The sequence below is a fragment of the Bidens hawaiensis genome, unplaced genomic scaffold, assembly GCF_021521415.1.
Source record: "Bidens hawaiensis isolate Kalapana, Puna unplaced genomic scaffold, B.hawaiensis_p1.1 tig00063408_1, whole genome shotgun sequence".
Lineage (NCBI taxonomy): Eukaryota > Viridiplantae > Streptophyta > Magnoliopsida > Asterales > Asteraceae > Bidens > Bidens hawaiensis.
In genome coordinates, this window is record NW_027506533.1 from 1 (window position 1) to 19,122 (window position 19,122).

General features: G+C 44.8%; 1 pseudogene; it reads right to left on the reverse strand.

Annotated features, from left to right (window-relative positions):
- Nucleotides 1-2,279: 2,279 nt before the first annotated feature.
- The window catches only part of LOC143618098 ((E)-beta-ocimene synthase, chloroplastic-like), a 33,188-nt pseudogene continuing 16,345 nt past the window's right edge, over nt 2,280-19,122 (reverse strand).

Below are 19,122 nucleotides of genomic sequence, written 5' to 3' on the forward strand. Positions count from 1 at the left end.
CAACTTAGTACTTCTCTAGGCTCCAATGAAATCATCCAACTTCTCAGATGATGTTTCAAATCTTTCGACTATCTTTTCGTGTTTCTTTTTCTCAGAAGCATCAAGTTTCAATTTTCAATTTCATCTTTCAATTCATTCACTATGTTTTATAATATATAACATCATGCTCCTTTTGAAAAATTTTAAGTTTAAGATTTGCCATCATTACGATGAGTATCAATCTTCTCAACGTAAATCTTGTCAGCCTTTACATATTCAGCATTTAATTGTCAAATTTTTGCACTTTCTTTAAAAACTTCGTTTTGATGATATCTATAATATGTAACCTTATCAATGCAAGCCTGCGTGCATAAGTTATGGTTTACCTCATCGCAAGGTGATGTGTCGGGAATGATAGGACATGCATGACTGCTTTCACCTGCAGCACTTGTCCCAACTTTATTTTCTTTGGACTGATTATTCATTTGGAGCTTATCTTCCAATATTTCAAAAGACTTGATGGTAGAAGCCAACTCTGAGAGTGTCATGGTATACAGTTTGTGGTTCTTTTAATGATAACCACATTGATGTTCCATGTGTAAGGTAGTGAATTCAACAACTTCATGTTGATCTCAAACAAACCATAGATGATACCGGCACTACTCATTTTGGTGACGAGTGGCTCAAATCTGTTGATAAGAGAGGCAACCGATTCTCCTTAATATGTGTAAACATGTCGAATTCTCGTTTTAATATTTTCTTTCGGCTTTCTCCCATATCCATATTTCCTTCAAGCTCAGGTTCGTAAGACATTTTTTTTAAACTCGGTTAGATTTTTTTTTTTTTGAAAGAGAAAAAAAATTTTAATATTTTTTTGCTACAGTACCGAGTTCTATAGTGTCGAGTCACTACAGTGTTTCGCATGAGTTGCTACAGTACCCGATGCGAAGCGATTGCTACAGTACCCGTGCGAAGCGAAACGATTGCTACAATACCCCCCGTGTGAAGCGAAACGATTTGCTACAATACCCGTGCGAAGCGAAACGATTGCTACAGTACCCCCCCCCCCCCCGTGCGAAGCGATTGCTACAGTACCTCAGCGATGCGATTGCTACGGTACACTCGGAAGCGACTGCTACATTACCCGATGCGACTTTTTTTTTGAGAATATAACACCCAAACTTCCAAAAAGTCAAAAAGACTTTAGTCTAAAAATCAATAATCGCCTAGATCTGAGTTTTTTAAGCGGAATCTGAGCTTAGACACAAAAAATTTAAATACTAAAAACTAAGATTTGGTGATTCTCGTGTATTTCTAAGGTGAAAGGGATTCCAAAAGAGAGAAATAACACGAAATCAACCTCAAATCCAACAAAAACTAAAGATAAAAACCCGAAAAGTTTTACCCGAAAAATACAAAAAGTCGAGCCGAAAGCTCTGATACCACTTGTAGGTCCTCTAGATGGATCTCAAGACTTGACTCGGATCAATCCGTGTTATTGGTTAGCGGAAATCACCAACGACACTCGGATCTTAGTTTGTTTGGTTTATTTGCTTGAAGAAAGAAGAAGATTGAGAGAGAAACTTTATTTCCAAAATGTGTTCCTATTGAATTGTGAAAGTTGTGGAGAAATGGGTAAGTGTCCCTTATATAGGGTCCATATTTCTTCAAAGTTTACATAATAAACCTACAAAATAAACGTACCGAGTACTTAATACACCGACTAAAAGCAAACTAGAACGACATACACAATTCTAAAAACAATATAGAATATTGGCCCTGCACAAACGCTAAAATAAAATCAGGTAAGACGAATATAAAATATTAACTTCAATAGTAATATTGATTACCTAGAGATTGATTGAAATGTTTAATTGTTGATTAGAGAGGATTTGAACACCCAATGAGTAGAGAACGATGGATAAAGAAATTGACCACAATTTGTTTAAACCTTAAATAGGATTCGAGAACTAAATGGATATGGATTCAAGTTGGGTAATAAACCGTGACAGATAATGTGTAAAAGGGAAAAACTTTGGGCGACATTGCAAATTGCAGTCTACACAATGCAAAACCGCAAATGATGTAAGTGATCTTGTTCTCCATCATTTCAATAGTTAGATTATCATTACTATACATTGTGGCACCTAGATTGCATGGTAAAATGGATCAATTCAGATATAATATTGAATAATTAAACTATTACATCAGTAGTTTACGTGCATAGCAACTTGAGCCAAATTTGAAAAATTCAAAACAAATTTCAAAATAAACACGTGGCACATGGATTGCATGACCCACTACTCTCTACCGATGGTAATGGGCTTCACGATCATGGACAATACTCGATGATTGGCTCTAGCATCGGGAGCTCCATGTCCATCCCAAACTTGTACATACTTTGAGCAACTCGAGCCATATTCAGAGCCAAATCAATGATTGAATGTGTCGAGACATCAGAACAAGCATCTCGCGCTTTGATCATTTTCATCCATGCTTTGTCGATTAGAGTGTTTATGTATTCGCGCGCTACTTCCTCACTAGCGCCACTGTCACGCATGTAACATGATACTGCATCTACGCTTTCATTTGTAGCTATCTCCTCCTATGCTTAGAAACAAAATATTAAGACAACAAGAAAATAGTTAAAAGTTTTTACAAACACAATGAAATGTAAAGAATGTATACCGAAGAAATAACTAAATCATTATAAAGTCGTAAAAGCATCGATGACCATTTGATAATCTCTTGGCACTTCTCCAATGACTCAATTGCATCTTCTGGATTAAGTGATACATAGGCGTGAGTAAGTATAACCACTCCCGAAGAAGATACCCACCCGTTATCAAGATACTCTTCAAGTGTTGGCATTGCTTGAGTCCACTTCGCTTCCAAAATAAATGATTCACACATATCTCCCCACTAATTGGATCAAAAGAAATTATAAGTTGCGTAAGTAAGCCCACAACGTATCTGTAAAAAATTTGTTTCTTCAATCAATGAAATAAAAGGAAAATTACAAAGAAAGTGCATGTTTTTTCTTTTTTCATATTTTTTTAATAGCACTAAAACAAATTTATACAAAAAGGTACGATAACATTTGTCTAAAAGTCAAATTCCATCCAACCTCATCGCAAAATGTGTGAATTTGCGATAAGCTATATGGAGAACAGGAAATAAACTTAAAAACTATTCCAAATACACCACGTCAGCAGTTTTTTTTTTAAAAAAATTGAATTCTATAAATAAGCTATGCAAAATTCGCTACACCAAGATACACTCGTCTTTTGATACAGAAAAAACCATCACCTAAGGTGGGCCGTGAACACTCGCCCAAAAACACTGTGGTGAAATAAAACTCGTTCAGTTCAATGATTCAACTAGATAACCGATTAACAGGGGCATGAATCGAATCTTGGTCACATGAAAAATCAAGTCCCTCCCTTACTACTTCACCACTAGCTCATTGGCCATCACATAGGATTATATGAATATTGCTCCAAATTACAAAAATTATTAAAGAAAAAAGAAACTTGATAAGTTTAAAAAATTAAAAGGGATAATGTTTGAACTCAAGTTGCTAAAACTCAAATTAAAACAAAAATTATTTTTAAAAAGAATTAGAACCTCAAATTTATTTAAAATAATTTTCAGTTATTGAAACTTGAACTTAAACTATTAACAACTTAAATTTTAAAAATATTTATAGACTTGAATTTCAAAAATATTTAAACTTCAAACTCATTAAACTTTAACTTAAATTTTTTTTATAAACCTAAATTTATGAAAATAAATCATTTTTTTAGAAATCAAGCTCATTTTTAAAAGATTGTATTTATTGAAACTGTAATTTACAAATATTTTGGACTTAACTTTTTATAAAGTAAGTAAAAATTCATTTTTTAACCTAACTTTAGAATATTAAAAAACTTATAATTGCAAGGTGAGAAAAAAAATGTCATATGAACGCTGGAATATGCAAATCTTACGCTGTGTATGAAGAAGCGTGGATCGACTCACTGGTAGACGATCTACTTTCCTCGGGTGTGATTATACTATTTCACCGATGGTTTTCTTGGATCTGGGTTCTTCCACCTACAAAATGAACAGCACCGTCAACTTACCCCTCAGAAAGGGACAGAGGGGTCCTCTTTGGGGTAACCCTCCGGTGTGAGAATAAGTATTTGTGGAGAAGATAATAATATGTGAGTAAGGAAATCTGAGAGTATTGCTTAATAGCTGAATACTCTGTGTGATTGTGTTACTGGATGTAACTGTCTGTGATTGAATGTGATTGAATATGATTGAATGTGATATGAATGTGTTACTGTCGGTAACTGTGAATGATTCAGTGTCTCTCCTTGTGGAGTTGATGCTGTATTTATAGTGCTAGGGTTTCCACTGATTGGGCTCAGCCTTGTTGGCCTCCTCCAATTGCTCTGCGCCACGTGTCCTCTGGGACACCTGGTGCTTTCTCATTGGTTATAATCACGTGGTAGCACATGGGTTATGCTGAGTTGTCCACCTTTCATTTGGCAGCTGTCAACATCAGCATATTCTTATTCCTTAAAAAGATACCTTCTGGAAGGTTGTCTGACGTGCACAATCAAGGTTGCCCTAATCCTGATTTGGATAAGGACGAGGTTGATTATGTGCATGTGTGATATGCGCCAATCCTGAGGATGCGCGAGGTCTTCTCTTTATTCTCACGCGCAGATGTTTCATGCGCGCGCATATGTGATATGCGTGAGCATATGTGATGCGCGAGCATATGTGTGCCTGGGCATATGAAGCCTGAGCATGTGTGGTGCCTGGGCATATGATGCCTGAGCATATGTGATATGCGCCATGCGCATAGGTTTTGGCTTTGTGACATTTCAAGCCTCTTGTCTATATCTTGTGGGTTGACCCGCCTCGCTCGGTGTTGAGGCGGGTACATACCTCTTCAAGCCCCCCCAGTCTAATGTGTGTCTTGTCTCGCGCGAGCGCGGTAAGACAGATGTTAGACTAAATAGTTTGCTCTTTTAGTAGGGGTTTGTCCTTTTCTTCTTATTATTCATCGTTGCACGAAATTCTATCCTTTTGGTTGCAAACGAATCGTCTGTGTACGTGGTTGGTTGTTGCTGACGTGGGTCAGTGATGGAGACGTGTCAGACCTTTCGTGTGCTCGAGGTGCTACAGTTGCCTTTCGTGTCCCCTCACATGCTGTCAGGGACACGTGTCGCGCTCGCGTTGGTCCGTTCCTGCGAGTGGTGGCGCGTGAACTCTGGCAGCAGCCGTATAGTTTCCTTTCATGTCCCCTCACACAGTGTCAGGGACACGTGTCGCGCTCGCATTGGATTAAACCTGCGAGTGGGGGCGCGTGAAGTCCGTTCAGCACCAAAATTTCTCTCTCCTGGGCCTATAAAAGCCAGCCCTTAGAGTTTTTTTTTTTATCCTTCATCTTCTTGTTTATTCTTCTGAGCTTTTCTTTCTCTGTCTTCTGATTATCTTTGTTCTGCTTCCCAAATATCTGTTGTTCAGAAGCCTCGTTTGTTCTTTGTCACCGTTGTATGTCTGATAGCTCAGACAACACAATCTCCCCCATACATTGCCGTAGAAAATCGTTAGTAATGTCTACATTGAAGAAGACCGGCAAGGGGAAGAAGGCTGCTGAGGTCTCATCGGAGGAGGTAGGGAGGGCCAAGGCCGTGAAGAGGTGGAATGAAATCCCCTGCAAATTGAGGCAGGCTGATCTTGACAGCCTTATTGCCTCTCAGGGTTTTCCCCCCCTGTTTGGCTGCATGTTGCCTGCGGCCGGGCAAACGGCGGCGGACCGCCTGCCGGCTATATATCCCTATATAGCCATTTTTTCACCCACTGCAACCTTCGTCTTCCGATGACAAGGTTTGTGGGTGCGGTGCTTCAGTTTTATGGGATTCATATATCCCAAGTCCATCCATTTGGACTTGTGCGCATGACTCACTTTGAGTTCATGTGCAAATCCCAGCGCGAGGAGCCCACCCCTCGGCGCTTTCAGTTTTTTTACAAGCCCAAGATCCAAGATTCTTGGTTCTCCTTCGTTCCTCGCAGTCAGAAGGTGAAGTGCTCCACTGTTTCATTCAAGAGCCTTCATGACTGGTCTGAGAGGTTTTTTTATATAAGGGCTGGTGTGATCCCCATCCGTATGACCATGCGCTCGATTGCTTCTGCGCCTGCGGATGTGGGTGTCCTTAAGAACCCAACTGGCGCCTGGGTTAATAAGCTGACCGCCGAACCATCCCCCGCCAAGAACATTTGTGAGGAGGCGCTGGTGGGGGTTGGTATGAGCAAGAGGTGGGCGGACAGCGCGCTCGAGCCCGTTATCCAAGTCGACGGGTTGTGTAAGTTATCTCATTGTACTTCTGCGCGAATATAATTCTTTTGCTGATATCATTTGACTTGTTTTGTGCAGTCACCAAGGATTATATCCACGCCGCCTATGATGAACATATGGAGGGTGGCTCCGTCGCGCTCGACGCTGGGGAGGTTGGTTTTCCCGATCGCTTCGATGACATGTTCATCCCTGTTGATCTGGGATTTGTCTTCGATAGCGATGCGCCTGGTAAGCCTTTGTAGTTATGCATTTTCCCTTATAATACCAAATTTTGCTAACACTTCTGTTGTGTGTATTGTAGATGCGCTCGAAAACTACGAGCTGGAGCTCGCGGAAGAGGAGGAAGAAGAGGAGGAGCCGCCCCAACTAAAGCGTAAAGCTAAGGGGAAAACTGGCGCAGGGGCCAGTAAGAAGCAGAAGAAGGATAATGCCCCTGTTGTTCAAGATCCTCCTACTAAGGCGGGGGGATTTGGGAAAACCCAGGAGTTTACCACCAGGGTTTCCTTGGCTTCCCTGCCTCAAAAAGTGGGCAGACCTCCTGTCCACTTGAGATATGGTGGCGCTACCTCCTCCCTTCTCGCGGCGGAAAAGGGAAGTGGTGTTGCGCCTTCGACAGGTATATTTTGCTTATCCGTTGCTTATCTTTTATGATTCTGTGTGCGCGATTCTGATAGAATTACTAATGAATCTTTGCTCACCCAAATGTTTGTAGAGCCGGCGTCAGCGCAACAAGATGCCGAGGCTGCGCCGGAGGTCGCTTCGAAGTCCCCCGTTTTACCCTCAAAGAAGGGTAGAATGGACTTCATGGCGATGTTTGCTGCGCGAACGGAGTTGCGCCAAGGTACGTATTGCGCTCTTATTTTCTGACTTTCTTTTAGATCAAGTCATTAACCATTTCTTGTTGTTAGTTTTTTCATAGAAGCCGTAGCTGGCGTACAAACTTCTGGCGGCACTCCTGGCGCCGGCGCCAGCGCCGCTGGCTCTGCTCCTGCTCCTGCAAGCGATGAATCTCCCCTCATCGGCATTACTAAGGAGCAGGAGGCCGTTTAGCGCGCCGACTTGGCGGCGTCGAGACCTCCCTCACCTCCTCCTGCGCACAGCCCTCCCTGCGAGACCGATTTTGATTCTAGGTCTCAGGAGAATAGGCCTATTTCAGAGGAGGGTGAGGAGTTTGAAGTTGAAGACTCCGCAGGCGCCCGCGCCAGCCCTGCAGCGCCACGAGGTTTCGCGGCAGAGCCTTCTCGTGGGGCTGGCGCTGACTTTTCTGCTTCATCCCCGCAGGTATAGGTTCTTTTTTGCTCCGCTGCGCGGACTTCCATCTTAATGTCTTGATGACTTAGATAATTTCTTTGTTTTTGCAGGAAGCCGATCACACTTACCGCCCGAGATGGAATATTACTGAAGACAGCACATTTCAGTCCATGGGGGTGTGTGCGGAATTCTGGGCTCATGCTGTGCCTCAATCTGAAAGGAGGTTCCAGGAGGACCGCGCTCGCGACGACCTGCTCAATGATCATATGTTTGCTGGGTCAGCCTTCATTGCTGCCTCCCAAGAGCTTCGCTCTGATTACGAAAAAGTACGTGATGCTCTTGCGGAAGCCAAGCAAGAGGCTAAGGTGTCTGCTTGGCATCTTTCTGATGCTCGCGAAAGAGCTGAGAAGCTCCAAGCAGAGCTCAGTGAGAACCGAGCCAGTGCCAACAGCGCCTTCGTGAAGCGCGGGCATGAGCTTCAGGCGGCGCGGGAGAAGCTGCAGGCGGCGGAGGCGGACGCGGCCAAGTACTCGCGCCGAGCGCGCGATTTGGAGCTTGAGGCGGAGGCGCGTGACCAAGCTCTTGTCCAGTCCATAACTGAAAAATCATCACTGGAGAGTGAGGTTGCGCGCCTGAAGAGGGAGCTGGCGGCCGCGCAGGCCGATAAAGATGAAGCCCTGGCGACGGCAGCGTCTAGCCAGGAAGCACTTGATGCTGCGCGGGCGGAAAAAGAAGAAATCTTGGCGGCAGCAGCGTCCGACAAAGAGGAGCTAAAAAAGACTAAAGAAACTGTTGAGTTATTAAACTCTCAGGTTCCTGCCCTCGAGACGTCTGTTGCTGGCCTCGCGCAGGATCGCCAATGGCTAATCTCACAGGGCATGACTCGTTGCGCTTACGCGATGAAATACTCAGGCGAGTTTCAGGCCCTGGTGATGGATTGCAACGCTGCCGCGCGCTTGGTGGGCCGAGCTGAAGGGTTCACGGATGGTTACGAATATGGCATGTTGAAGAAGAACCCATCCGAGTACCCTTACCAGAGCGACGCGGCCTCCGCGGAAATGGCCGCGATGGGGGAGAAGTATATGAATACTCCCATTCCCATCCTTGCACAGGTATTTTAACCTTAATGAGATTACCTTGACTTATTTTTAAGTCTTTTTGTACTCATATTTTTGCTTATGATTTGCAGATATCCGCGCTTGCTGACCAGCCCGATCTCGTCGCGCTAAAGAAATTACTTGACGAGTGCGAAGGGGCTGGCGGCGGCGATGATGGCGCGGCGAATGCTGGCGTTGCTAGCGACTCTGGCGTGGCCAAAGGATCCGCTCCTGACACTGTCGCGCTCGAAGACTCCATTCAAGATGAACAACTTGACTATGGTCAGTTTGGAGATGATGAGGAGCAGGCTGCGCCAGATGCTGAGGGCGAGGATGAGGATGATGAAGAGGCTGATGTCAACGTGGAGACTTGAGAAGCCCTTCATGTTTTTTTTTTTTTTTTTATTTGTAGTTTGTATCTCATCTTGTAAACTTGTAAATTTCAACGCTTTGGAATGAAATTTTGTTTTTCCCTTCTTCGCATATTGCGCATTCCCCATTGATCTCTTTATATCGCATGTTTGCTTGTTGAATATAAGATATGCTTGCACGTTGGAATAAGAACAAGGTTGTAAGGAATTTATTATACTTAACCCTTGTCATATTGTAAGTGATTTTGCCATATCTTGATTATGTTGACACGTGTGTTGGCGTTTTCATTATTCCTCTTTTGCTCGACGTTATCGCGCGTGTATGGAATTATGAGTTTTTTAGCCTTACGCGTCAATGTGTTACTCAGATATCCATTACAATTTTATGCGCGACCTTGACCTGAGACCTTAACAACTATGTTTTGGCATTCGCTTTTCCTTAGTTGTGCTTAGGTATTTATGGTCAGTCTGCGCAGCATGTAGGATGGATGTTGTGAGTGATTTGAGCTAAGGCTCACATTATTGGGCTAAGGCCCTGAGCTAAGGCTCATATTATTGGGCTAAGGCCCTGACGTTTTAGAGTTAAGACTCTTTAACGCGTTTGAGCTTGAAGCTCGCGCATGTATGTTTTACTTCGTTTTATTTCGTTTTGATGTCAATACAATGTTATCTTATTGCTCAAAATCAATAAAGGGAAGTGTGAAACATGTATGCAAAAGGTGATAGAATTGGGCTAAGGCCCTGACGTGTTAGAGTTAAGACTCGTTAACGCGTTTGAGCTTGAAGCTCGCGCATGTATATTTTACTTCGTTTTTATTTCGTTTTGATGTCAATACAATGTTGTCATATTGCTCAAAACTAATAAAGGAAAGTGTGAAACATGTATGCAAAAGGTAATAGAATCCACATTAAGAGAAGATAGCGCGTATCATTATTCATAATGGCTTAAAAAGCCTTGATTACAAACTTGATATTTTTTACATGAAACATTTTCTAAGCTGTGCCGCGTTCCATGCGCGCGGGATCTTCTTTCCATTCAAATCTTTTAAAGCGTATGCGCCTTTTCCCAATTCTTCCGAGACTTGATAAGGTCCCTCCCAATTGGGGGACATTTTTCCCGGGGGTATCGCGCGGCTAGCTTCATTGTTTCGAAGGACAAAATCATTTTTCTTGAAGTGGCATTCTTTCACGCGCTGGTTGTAATATTTTTCCAGCTTTTTCTTGTACTTGGCTTCACTGATGATAGCCGCCTCTCTGCGCCCTTCAAGCAAGTTGAGGTCCAACCGTCTTTCGCGCTCGTTATCAATCTTGCTCATCATGAGCACTCTATGGGATGGGCATCCAACTTCTGCTGGAATCATTGCCTCTGTTCCATAGGTTAGGCTGAATGGGGATTCGCCATTGCTGGTTTTGGTTAATGTCCTGTGTGCCCACAGGACATTAGGTAGCTCTTCGACCCAAGAATGGGATTCTCCCTCCAACCTTTTCTTCAGCCCACTTAACAAACTTTGGTTCGCGCGTTCCACTTGTCCATTCCCCTGAGGGTGATAAACAGAAGTGAAAATTTGGTTGATGCGCAATTCCTTGAGCCAGCTGGATATCTTCTTGTCAGTGAATTGCTTGCCATTATCGCTCACAATTTCCATGGGCAAGCCAAAACGGCATATGATGTGGCTCCAGATAAACTGCTTCATCACTTCGGCTGTTATTTTTGCTAGTGGCTTGGCTTCAACCCATTTTGTGAAATAGTCTACTGCCACTACCAAAAATTTTACTCGCCCAGCCGCTTGCGGTAGGGGACCCACAATATCGATTGCCCATTTATGGAAAGGCCATGCGGAGGTCACCGGAATCAAGTTGTTCTTTGGCCGCATGGTGTTTGGCGCATAGCTCTGACATGCTTTGCATTTTTGGATCTCTTTTAAAGCGTCCAAGTACATGCCTGGCCAATAGTAGCCTGCGCTCATTGCCTTGGCAACCACCATGCGCGGGCCAGCATGAATTCCACAGATTCCTTCGTGTATCTCTCTGATCACATAGCTTGCTTCTTCAGCATCTAGGCATTTCATGAGCGGCCCAAGATAAGAGCGTCGATATAATGTTCCGTCAAGCAGTTCATAGTTCTGCGCTTTGTGTCTTATCTTCCTCGCTTGCGCGCGATCATCTGGTACCTTTCCCTCCTTTAAGAATTCCATTATTGGAGTTATCCATGATGAAGGGGTTGTATGAGTTACCAGGACAGACCTCGCTACCACCGACGGGTTGCTCATTACTTCTACCCTGACATCTTTGCCAAAGTGATCAAAACTGGTTGATGCCATCTTACTCAGCGCGTCTGCAGATTTGTTTTCACTGCGCGGAATATGAATGATTCTGAAGCAGTCAAATTGCTCGATGAGCTTTTTCGCCTGCTCTAGATATAGAGGCATGGTGTTCTCCTTTGCATCATAAAGGCCATTGACCTGTGCTGCTACCAAGTATGAATCAACATGGGCCTCTAGCTTTTTAACCCCGAATTTTTGCGCGATGCGCAGGCCAGCCAGCAGGGCTTCATACTCAGCCTCATTGTTGGTGCTCTTGAAGTCCAACCTGATGGCGTAAGTATATTCATGATTCTCTGGATCCACCAGTTTGAGACCTGCGCCGGAACCTTCATTGTTTGAAGCTCCGTCAGTGAACAATCTCCAAACATTTTCTTCATCATTAGCTCGCGGAGGGTCTACCTCGCGCTGAGCCTCTTCAATTCTTCCTTCTGGGACTTTTGCAATGAAATCAGCCAAGACTTGTCCCTTTATTGCTGGACGGGGCTTATAGGAGATCGTGTGCTCTCCTAATTCCAGCGCCCACTTTGTCAGCCTTCCTGAGAGAGCGGGGCGCCGCAAGACTTGCTGGATGTTGTAACCAGTCAGAACTTCAATGGGATGACCATTGAAATATCTATGAAGCTTGCGCGACGCGTGTGTTAGTGATAAAACTAACTTTTCCATGATGGAGTAGCGCGTCTCAGGATCTGTCAGCACCCGACTCACATAGTATATTGGCGTTTGGATTCCCTTGCGATCCACCAATAATACTGCGCCGATGGCGCGCTCTCCTGCTGATAGGTATAATGTCAAAGTTTCACCAGGAAGAGGAGCTGTGAGCGCGGGCAGATTTATCAAACATTCTTTAATCTCACTGTAAGCCTGCTCGGCCTCAGGAGTCCATTTGAACTGACTTTTCTTTAAGCAGTTTCTCAATGTATTGACAAATGGGGTAGATTTGGTTGCATGGTTCGCTAGGAACCTGTTGATTGATACCAATCTACCATTCAGCTTCTGAACTTCTTTCATGGTGGATGGCGAGGGCATGTCAAGGATGGCCTCCACCTTCTCAGGGTTCACCTTGAAACCATCCTTGGTGACCATTACACCTAGAAATTTTCCTTCTAGTACGCCGAAAGTACATTTGCTCGGATTGAGCTTCATGTTAACTTCCTTTAGGCGCCCAAGGGTTTCTTCGATGTCTTTGAGCATTTGCTTTTCCTCCCTGCTCTTGATCACCAAATCATCCACATAGACTTCTAGGTTTCTTCCGATTTGCTCGCTGAAAACGGCATCCATAAGTCTTTGGTAGGTGGCGCCCGCATTCTTCAAACCAAAGGGCATTTTTGTGTAGCAAAAAACACCCTTGTCGGTTCTAAATGCGGTCTTGTCCTCATCTTGTGGTGCCATTTGAATCTGGTGATAGCCTTTGTAGGCATCCAGAAAACATTTTAGCTTGAATGGCGCCACGGAGTCCACCTTTGCATCGATGTTTGGTAGGGGGTAACAATCCTTTGGGCACGCTTTGTTGAGGTCCTTGAAGTCAATGCACATCCTCCACGACCCGTTACTTTTCTTTACCATCACAGGATTGGCTACCCACGTCTGGTATCGTATCGGGCGGATGATGTTTGCGCGCAGTAGATCCTCAACCTGCTCATTCATGGCCCTCGCCTTTTCATCCCCCATGATCCTCTTCTTTTGAGCAATTGGCTCTACAGACTTGAAGGTGTTTAGAGAATGCTGCGCCAGGTCGCGCGGAACCCCAGTCATATCAGAGTGTTGCCACGCGAAGACCGACATATATGCTGTGAGCAACCTTTTCATTCTCAGCCTCGTGTCGTCTGATAACGTAGCGCCAATTGTGATTTTTTGCTCCGGGAATTTCGGGTTGAGAATCCATCCCTCTGGCGCGTTTTCTGCCATTGGAATTTTCATTCTCCCCTCCCGCGGAGTACTTGTCACTGCACACAAATGATCTCGGTATACAAAAGTTACACCCGTTGGTGTTGGGAACCCCAACGCGCCGTGCGCTGGCGACGGTATGGCGTTGAATTGGGCAATCGTTCCTCTACCCAAGATCATATTGTGGCAAGAAGTGGTGGGCAAGACCAAGAAGTTAACAACTTTGGCTCGCTTGTGTTTCTCATCCCCCATAGTTAGCTCAAATTGTATTTGACCTAGGGGATGAATGATTTCATTTGAAACACCAGAGATTGGTGCATTCACAATCTCAAGCCTTGCTTGGTCTGCCGGATCAAGTTTTCTGAAACATTGCTCATACATGATGTCTGATTCGCTGCCAGTGTCCACCAGGACTTTTGACACCTCGTAATGAGCAATGTGTGTAGTGATAACAAGAGGACTGCTGATGGAAGGGCCTCCCCTGATTCTTGGGAAGATTACTTGTTGCTCGCGCCAATCTCCTTGTATTTGCGCGCTTCTCTTTCTTGATGTTTGCCCTTGCCTTCCTCCCTCGGCTACACAGATTCTTTTGTACTTTTTGCTGGCAGAGGCTCCTTCTGGTTGTTCATTTTCTGGTCTTGAGTTTTTTACCAGGTGAGCCAGCTTGCCTGATTTCACGTCCTTTTCAATTGCATCCTTCAAGTGGTGGCATGCATCAGTGTTGTGTCCTGTGGACTTGTGAAACTCACAGTACTTGCCACTGTCTGATGGTCCCTTGTAGTGTAGTGGCTTGGGGCTTTTGAATTGGACATTCTCAGTGTTTAACACCTGCGAAGGCGTTTTAGTGAGGGGAGTCCATATTCTTGGCAGAGGTCTGTTAGGATCTCTACCGCCTTCCCTCCTGTCACCCTCCCCGCGATTACGAACATCTTTTTGGGGCTGGGGTGAGCTTGGTTGCGCCTGCTTTTCTGCGGAAGAAAAACTGGTTGGTTGCAACCTGGACCATACAGAGTTCTGCTTGCCCCTCTTTTCTTTGCTGCGCGGTGACTCAGCTTGATGCGCTCTTTCTCTTGCCCTATCTTGGGCAATTTGTTTTTCGTTCCTCGCGAAAACTCGCGATGCTTCCATTAACTTGGCCCACGTGGTGGGCATGCCATCTCTGCTTACGAGAGCCCGGCGGAGTTGATCACTGCGCGCGCCTTGTATAAAGGCCACGCGCAGGAGTTGCTCAGTTATACCTCCGATTGCCAGAGACTCCTGATTGAAACGAGTGATGTAGTCTTCAATCGTTTCATCATTCCTGCGCACGCAGTGCATGATGTCATCTGGGTCGCGCATGTGTCTGCGCTGCTGCACGAAGTGGGCTTGGAACTTTTCCAATAGTTCCTCGAACCCATCGATTTGCCCAGTCGGCAAGCTCTCGAACCAGACACGAGCCGCGCCCGTTAGGCAGCGAGCAAACATGTGACACCATGTTGGCATCGTCCAGCTCTCTAGGTTTCCCGTGTTGTAAAAACCTTGCAAGAAATCGTCTGGATCTGTTGTGCCGTCATACTTGCCCAGACCACTCGGCATCTTGGTTTTGTGCTGGATTGGCGCCTTAGCGATGCGCTCAGTGAACTTTGAATGTTTCACCAAGATGGCTGGTCTGTACGGTGTGGTTACGTCCACTTGCCCTCTAACTGGTGGGCTGTACGGCATGTGCAGATCCAGATCGGCTCTGGCTCCAGGCGCCATGTTCACAGGCGCGCGGAGCTGTGAGCCTCCTGCATGAGTGTCTCGCGTCTTCCTCATGCTGTGCACTTCTTTATCACTGAACTCAGTATGTGCAGTGTGAACAGAATGTCCTTCTTCCGGCGCGCGCGGCCTTTTTGTTCCATGAACAGTTTGCTTATCAAGCGCTTGCTTTTGTGTTAAGTCGGCTAGCTTTTTCTGTTTGACCATCTCATTATACTTGTCCATTAGACGCCGCTGCTCGTTTATGAGCCATTCTTTAGGATCATTTGTTTCATCTTCTGGACCCATTGGTCCTTTTTGTTTCGCGCCGGCAAGATTTTGTAACGTGAGATCGTCTGGAGGAGTTTCAGTCTGGCCGTGAGGAGTTGTGATGAAGGGACGGTTACTGGTGGTGCGCGTAGAATCACGCGGCCCCCTCAGAAACTGTTGTCCCTCATTAACATCCTCACGTTCAATATCCTCCAGAACTTGATCAACGTTATGAACGCTAGAAACCATGGTGATTTTTTTTTTATATATAGATCTGATGAGATCTGATTGCCGTTGTAACAGTGGATGGCGCCAATGAAGAAGCGTGGATCGACTCACTGGTAGACGATCTACTTTCCTCGGGTGTGATTATACTATTTCACCGATGGTTTTCTTGGATCTGGGTTCTTCCACCTACAAAATGAACAGCACCGTCAACTTACCCCTCAGAAAGGGACAGAGGGGTCCTCTTTGGGGTAACCCTCCGGTGTGAGAATAAGTATTTGTGGAGAAGATAATAATATGTGAGTAAGGAAATCTGAGAGTATTGCTTAATAGCTGAATACTCTGTGTGATTGTGTTACTGGATGTAACTGTCTGTGATTGAATGTGATTGAATATGATTGAATGTGATATGAATGTGTTACTGTCTGTAACTGTGAATGATTCAGTGTCTCTCCTTGTGGAGTTGATGCTGTATTTATAGTGCTAGGGTTTCCACTGATTGGGCTCAGCCTTGTTGGCCTCCTCCAATTGCTCTGCGCCACGTGTCCTCTGGGACACCTGGTGCTTTCTCATTGGTTATAATCACGTGGTAGCACATGGGTTATGCTGAGTTGTCCACCTTTCATTTGGCAGCTGTCAACATCAGCATATTCTTATTCCTTAAAAAGATACCTTCTGGAAGGTTGTCTGACGTGCACAATCAAGGTTGCCCTAATCCTGATTTGGATAAGGACGAGGTTGATTATGTGCATGTGTGATATGCGCCAATCCTGAGGATGCGCGAGGTCTTCTCTTTATTCTCACGCGCAGATGTTTCATGCGCGAGCATGTGATATGCGCCGCGCGCATATGTGATATGCGTGAGCATATGTGATGCGCGAGCATATGTGTGCCTGGGCATATGATGCCTGAGCATGTGTGGTGCCTGGGCATATGATGCCTGAGCATATGTGATATGCGCCATGCGCATAGGTTTTGGCTTTGTGACATTTCAAGCCTCTTGTCTATATCTTGTGGGTTGACCCGCCTCGCTCGGTGTTGAGGCGGGTACATACCTCTTCAGTGTACGTGCTAAGTAATGGAAACCACACGCTAGTAGCTTAGATCCATGCATGGTGATTATCTTTATAATAAATCAGCAAACTTACCACTTTTGCAAGGATTGGTATGATGTTTTTTCTTTGTGTAATCATTATGTCATAACCTATTCCATTAATGGTGTTATAAAGAGCTAGGAAGCCTACTTGAAGACACACATGCAAATTTTTTATGGCAGTAATGTCCCACCTAAAAAACAGTGGTCCTGCATAGTTAATCATCATGAATTGCCTCGAAATGTTTATGGACATAAGTAAACATTTTCGTGAATTAATACTTTGAACCTTTTGATAGCATCTGTGAGGACTTCGAGTTCATCTATAGATTCCCAAATGTCATAGATGTCATCAATGGTAGTTATGAAAGCACAAGCTTTAGTAAGTCCTATACGATTAGAAGCACATCGAGGCTGGAATATAATTCCAGAAGCCCAAAAGAAGCATTCCATGAGACTGTCTCTTATGAAGTCTAATTTGTTTGTTAGTTCTGTATTTTCCCACCATCTATTTTAACACATGCAAAAAAAATTGTTTGAAAACCCGAAACAAAAAACGTACGTAGTAAAATCTTTACAAAAAACAAGGTATGGGTTGTTAGGAAACCTCATATGTTCTAAAAGTGGTCAAGGGAATGCTTGCTTACTTTGACACTTGTTGAAGATCTCTCTTGTTTGAGGATTGAACCATGTTGAAATCTAATATTGCAAGTTCAAGCAACAGGTTATTTACATCTTTTCACTTACTATATGCGTCAATGTGCCATCTAGCTTGTAACCTTGGCACCATATGATATAAGGGGGCATCCAATGCAAGATTTATGTAGTTATATGTTACTTCATCATTTATATTAACACTCAGTTTCATCAATTTTTCTTTCGCAAGCAACTTGGCCTCATGCAGATCTAATTCGCTCTCAAGTGCAAGAAATGAAGCTTCGTATAGACTTAGAACTGCTTTGACATCTGATTTTAGACTTCCTATCAAGCCACCATGGCTATTCTTGAATCTCTTTAGAAAATCTGATTAGCTCCAATTAATCGGCTAAGTTAATCACATAGATAATGGAGTGAAGAGGTAGGTCCCAGCAGAGCCCAGTTGGACCCGCAAGACTCACCTTGAAGAGGGACGTCTGCGCAAAGACCAACTGGTTCCGCAGGACCCACCATGCTCAGAGAGATGAAGACCTTACGCGCAGTACGCCAGCTGTGCCAACAGGAAAAGCCTCCCAATGGTGAAGTACCCCGCCTGTTCCCGCAGCTGCGGATACAAGCCATCAGGGAAGGCTACCCGCACTAATAGCAAGGCTACACGCACAAGGCACTAACTCTCAGTAATTCAGTAATGTCACCTGAAGAAGGAATGAGCAAGGCGGGAATACTCCCGCCCAAATGAGCCAGTCCGTACGCTTCTGGAGGATCTTTTGTACTATACCTGCCAAGGTATGGACAAAATAGACAAGATCTGACCAAAGCAGCCCATGAACCAATCATAGGGTGACAGCTCGCTGACAACAGTACGACGAGGAGCACGCTCTAGTACAAAATGTCACTATCAGCCGCTGCCTACTCACCAACCCTTGTTGTGGCACGTACATAGCCTGCAGTTGGTGGAAAAGGAATAGTACACAGCCGGCCATGTCACTATCAGCCGCTGCCTACCCACCAACCACCAGCATGGCACGTGCGTAGCCCACAGTTGGTAGAAAAGGAATATTATAAAGCTGGCTGTACCTGCTTGGAAACCTACCTTCGGCTATAAATACTCCAACACCTTGGAACGGTATCATATACTATCTTATACCATCACATATCTTATCTGCTCTAGCTATTTCTCTTAATATACACTTGTATTCAGAGCAATCTAGTCTGATTCTCACGCCGGAGGGTGGTCACAAGGAGGTACCCCCCCCCCCTTCTCAGTGACGAGCTCACGGTGTCTGTTTTGCAGGTCATCAGAAGAATAACCATCTTTGCCGGACCTAACCCTCGTGGGAAACATCTACTTGACCCTAAGATTATCCGTAATCTGCCGAGGTAACTTAGTGTTTCTTCTTTGGCGCCATCCGTGCATAAAAGCTAGAACTAATTTTCTCAGTTTTTTCAAAACCTCTGGAAAGATGGTTAAGGTTACTCCGTGCCAAGGCCAGCGAGTGACCAAGAAACCCCGGTAACCACAAACCCAGCTACTGGGGGGAACACCGGCGAGTACACAATTTTTACGAACACTACCCCGGTTACCCAAGCCGGGGCAAGTGCTGTAAACAATCCTTCACTGAGATTCACCGATACCCAGTTGGAGAGACAACAGACTCCCCCGCCAAACACTTGATCAAGTTAAAGCGTGGGCGGAAGCACGTCAGAAGAAATTCCAAGCTGAGTTGGATGAACGCTTACGTTCACTCCAACAGGCTGAGGAGTTCGGAAACACTCGACAAGAGCTCAACATGAGCAATGAGTGCGAGTACTTGGATAACGATTGGGAGGAGTCCGACAGTGACGCAAACCCTCGTCATAGGGCGAAAGGGAAGCGCAAGGAAACGGACTTCCAACCAAG